General features: G+C 45.1%; 1 pseudogene across 1 annotated transcript in view; it reads left to right on the plus strand.

Annotated features, from left to right (window-relative positions):
* LOC308157013 (multiple epidermal growth factor-like domains protein 11) overlaps positions 1-5,000 on the plus strand; it is an 80,598-nt pseudogene that overhangs the window by 55,579 nt on the left and 20,019 nt on the right. The window contains exons 11-12 of the transcript in view: positions 2,486-2,649; positions 3,300-3,402. The product of the transcript in view is annotated as a multiple epidermal growth factor-like domains protein 11 (transcript). The remainder of the gene's footprint in view (positions 1-2,485; positions 2,650-3,299; positions 3,403-5,000) is intronic.

Here is a 5,000-nt window from a genome sequence, read left to right on the forward strand (position 1 = left end):
CTTGAGATTTCACGGCATGCACATAAGGATTTTCTGCGATTTCAGCGATTTTCGGATGTCTGAAAACAACAGAAAACGCCCGGTTATCAGATGGATCTTAACATTTTCCTATAACAAAATCCTGGGGTGTGAGGTGTGTTAAGAGTCACTTCTCTTCAATTGTGCAATCAACTCTCCTGGCAACCTGCTCGGAAAATGGGCGTGGCCGGCAATCGTAAATGTGAAATGCGTTCAATACTTCCGACCAGAAATCATAGGGTTGCCAGATTGTTTGGTGGAATTAGCGGTTTTAGACTGTGGTTAGGGTGGAAAATGTCATTCCCATCTGGCAACCCTGCTCGCCAATCAAGAAGCGAGCTGACTTCTTCTTTTCGTTTTTCTGCACTTTATTTGCCCTGTCGCACATGGTTGTCTCGTACAGGTCAGTCAGGGTACTACGTTAGATAATAATAACTTTATTTGTATAGCGCTTTTCCTGCAAACGTTGCGGCTCAAAGTGCTTTAAGCATTATATAATCTTAATTTAATTATTTTGTAATTTAAAGGCAATATTAAAAGGATGGGTTCACGCGAGATTTCTGGCTTGGGGAACGAGACTAGAGAGTCCGGAATCTGTCGTTCCCCACGCCCATTTTCCGAGCAGGTTGAGAGTTGAGAGTTGATTGCACAATTGAAGAGAATTGACTATTAACACACCTCACACCACAGGATTTTGTTATAGGAAAATGTTAAGATCCATCTGACAATCGGGCGTTTTCTGTCGTTTTCAGACATCCCAAAATCGTGCCAAAACCGGCCAAAAACTCCTTATGTGTGTACCCCGCATTACCCTCCATCTGACACAGTTGTTCATCGACAGCAAGCCGAACAACCCTTATTGAACAACTTTATCAGCTTTATCAGCCATTCACACATGCACGCACACATATCTACACACACACACACACACACACACACACAGAACTACACACACACACACACACACACACACACACACACACACTCAGACACAGAGAAACATACAGACACGCACACACACACACACACACACACACACACACACACACACACACACACACACTCAGACACAGAGAAACATACAGACACGCACACACACACACACACACACACACACACACACACACACACACACACACACACACAGAGAACACTACTGAACATTACAAGGTCTTCCTCAGCAGAGCAGGAGCCGAGAACGAGGCAAAGCCAAGCAGCTTTTTTCTTTTTTTAATTTCCTCTTAATGTCAGCCTGGTTAAATATTTACGCCCAGTGGAAGCTCCGCTCCAGGAAGGTGGCTGATTAAAGGGAAACATCACAGTAGGATAGTGTTGGGAGCTTCTCGGGCCAGTGGGCGTGTGTCTGTCTCACACAACTCTGGTAGAGCATCAGCAGAGATGTATATTCAGTCTGCTTAATGTAAGATGTAGACACAGACACCGAGATCAGGAAACAGAATGCTCTGCTTCTTCCTCTACTGTGCCTGTCCACAACGTGAACTGATCCAATTATTATTAAAAAAAATCCCCGCTCATATAACTCCTATTTTAGAGACTCTACACTGGCTTCCTGTTAAGTTCCAAATAGATTTCAAGAGCCTTCTGATTGTTTATAAAGCTCTCACTGGCACAGCACCAGAAAATCTGAAAGACGTCTTGCTAGCATATCAGCCCCATTCTCATGCACCCAAATTGTGGAATGTACTGCCAGTTTACATTAGGGATGCAACCTCAGCACATATTTTCAAGTCAAGACTAAAACCCATCTTTTTATTATTACCTTTAAATGACAAAATAATACAATTATTATTATATAATGCACTTTATATAACCAACATTTGCAGGAAAAGAGCTATACAAATAATGCTATTATTATTTCTCTCTATTTGTGTGAGTTGAGTGTTTTTTTCAGCGTGGTGTCGTATGTTGTACAGTACGTCTGTGTCTGTGTTTCTTCAGGAGTTTGGATTCAGTCCATTGAGACGGTTTATAAGAGAGAGAGAGTGACAGAGAGCACTGTCATGCTGCAGTGCAATTATAATAATAATGTAATATTTGATATATTAAAATATATACAGTATATATATATATATACAGTATATATATATATGCCATTTAGCTGAAGCTTTTATCCAAAGTGACTTACACTGCAGTGAGTGCATGCATTTTTCAGTATGGTCCTAGCAGGAATCGAACCCACAACCTAAGCGTTGTTAGTGCCGTGCTCTACCAACTGATGCTCTACCATGCTCTACCAACTGATGCTCTACCATGTTCTACCATCTGATGCTCTACCATGTTCTACCATCTGATGCTCTACCATGCTCTACCATCTGATGCTCTACCATGTTCTACCATCTGATGCTCTACCATGTTCTACCATCTGATGCTCTACCATGCTCTACCAACTGAGCCGCCGAGGACCAGTTCTATACCTCACTCTCTCTACCCCCCCCCATCTCTACAGGTTGGCAGGGGGTGGACTGCACCATGCCGTGCTCCAGTGGCTCCTGGGGGCTGGGCTGTAACCAGACGTGTGTGTGTGCCAACGGGGCGGCCTGTGACCCGGCCAACGGCACCTGTACCTGCTCCCCGGGCTGGCGCAGCGAGTACTGCCACATCCCCTGCCCTGTAAGAGAGTGTGTGTGTGTGTGTGGGGGGGGGGGGGGGGGTGGGGGTGGGTGTGTGTGTGTGTGTGTGTGTGTGTGGGTGGGGGGGTGGAGGTGTGTGGGTGTGTGTGTATGTGTATGTGTATGTGTGTGTGTGCGTGTGTGTGTGTGTGTGTGTGTGTGTGCATGTGCGTGTGCGTGTGCGTGTGCGTGTGCGTGTGCGTGTGCGTGTGTGTGTGTGTGTGTGTGTGTGTGTGTGCGCGTGTGTGTGTGTATGCCATTTAGCTGACGTTTTTATCCAAATCAGTGCTCCATTGCAGTGCATACATTTTTCAGTCTATATGGTCCCAGTGGGAATCGAACCCACAACCTAAGCGTTGTTAGCGTGCGTGCGTGCGTGCATGTCTGTGTCTGTGTCTGTCTGTGTGTGTGTGTGTGTGTGTGTGTCTGTGTGTGCATTAGTTAACCCATTAGCGTCTTTAGCTAGTGATTTCATATCCGAGTAGACAGCGGATATTAGCAGTTATCTGTTTCTCTCTGATTTCGTCGATCCACACACTCATGGATTTCTGATACTATCACACTTGTCTCAATGCCGTACGGGAAGGTGAATGTGTTTGGGTTATTGTTGTTGATATTGTATTTACTATTATCGTTTGTGTTGTTTGTCAGGAGGGCACTTATGGATTGGAGTGCGGGGAGAAGTGTGACTGTATCCATGACGACGGCTGTGACCCTGAGAGTGGCCTCTGTCACTGCCTCGCAGGATGGACCGGTGAGGAACACAGCTTCTAGAAACTTATGTAAAAGACCAATCGATCCTTTGAAAGGACAAATGTGTGAAGAGGAATTCGTCGCACTTGTGCTAGTACTCCATTGGCTGTTCTTCACTGTGGTGTGATGCCATTACCTCGTTCCATTCCGTGCATTACAATGCCGAGTCCGTCCTGGGATTTCTCAGCCTCCCCAGTCTATCATACAGATCGTATATCGTACCGGTGGGTCTGGGTCTTTGTAGCGTCGGACCGAGAGTAATAAGCAGTAGAGTCCAGCGTCAATGTAACAGCCAGCAAAGGTAAAGGAGCATCATTAGAAGCCTATGCCGAGGGTTTACCTTGAATGACTAATGTACCGAGGTGGAGAGGTTCCGTTTCAGCCTACCAGACAGACTGTGTGTGTGTGTGTGTGTGTGTGTGTGTGTGTGTGTGTGTGTGTGTGTGTGTGTGTGTGTGCGTGCGTGCGTGCGTGCGTCTGTGTGTGTGTGTGTGTGTGTGTGTGTGTGTGTGTGTGTGTGTGTTGTCGGGCATCTGAGGTGAGGTCAGGATTGGGGGCGTCACACGGCATTTGGAATAGGTGATGGTGGCCATCTAATTACTAATAATGATTTATATTATTATTCATTGTAAATATACAGCAGTGATGGTGGTGGTTCATGACTCATGCTTGGAATAGAAGGGCAGGGTTCTATTGATGGGATGAGATGGGATGAGTCACTGGGGTCCAAACAGAATGCCTAAAGAGTAAGAGTAACAACTCAGTTAAAACACTTCCAATGGGTAATGTATCCTGATATCTAGAGTACATACTGTAGATACAATTGTGACAGCAGCTGGTGAAACCAGGAACAAGTCGCCAACCGATGGACTTTTTTTGGGGGACTTTTATTCTTTTATTCTGTCAGAGTTGTTGAAAATCAATGACACACTCACTAGTAGTGGCTAGTCAAGCCAAAACATTGCAATGCAATGGATTCGGTGAGAAATCCCCACTATTCTCCCCTCTAACTAGGTGAACGTTGACATTTATTTGAACTTTTCAGAATAAAAGTCTGAACATTTGGATTGGTTGGTGACTTGTTCCCAGTTTTACCAGCTGGTGTCACAATTGCCAGGTCCTACAGTATGGCGACATCATGCCTGCATTCATAACCGACAACACTGTTATATGTCCAAGATGTAAACGAGACATAATATACAGTTCCTCTGAAAAGCCCTCACTTGGGGGTGCTTAGTGGCACTGCACACTAATGCGCATTCCACGTTAACCGCAAGGTTTCTGGTTCGATTCCGTCACTCGACATATCCTGCATGTCATCCCTCCTCTCTCTCACCCATCCTTCCTGTCAATCTCTACTGTCTTTATCCCAATAAAGCAGAAAAGCCATAAAAATATATACACTCACCAAACACTTTATTAGGAACACCTGTACACCTTCTCATTCATTTATGGTGTAATGGTGTGGGGAATATTTTCTTGACACACTTTGGGCTCGTAAATACCAATCAATCATCGCTTGAGTGCCACAGCCTATTTGAGTATTGTTGCTGGCCATGTGCATCCCTTCATGGCCCATCTTCTAATTGCTACTTCCAG

This window comes from Nansenia antarctica, assembly GCF_963989245.1.
Source record: "Nansenia antarctica genome assembly, chromosome: 5".
NCBI classification, from domain to species: Eukaryota; Metazoa; Chordata; class Actinopteri; order Argentiniformes; family Microstomatidae; genus Nansenia; species Nansenia antarctica.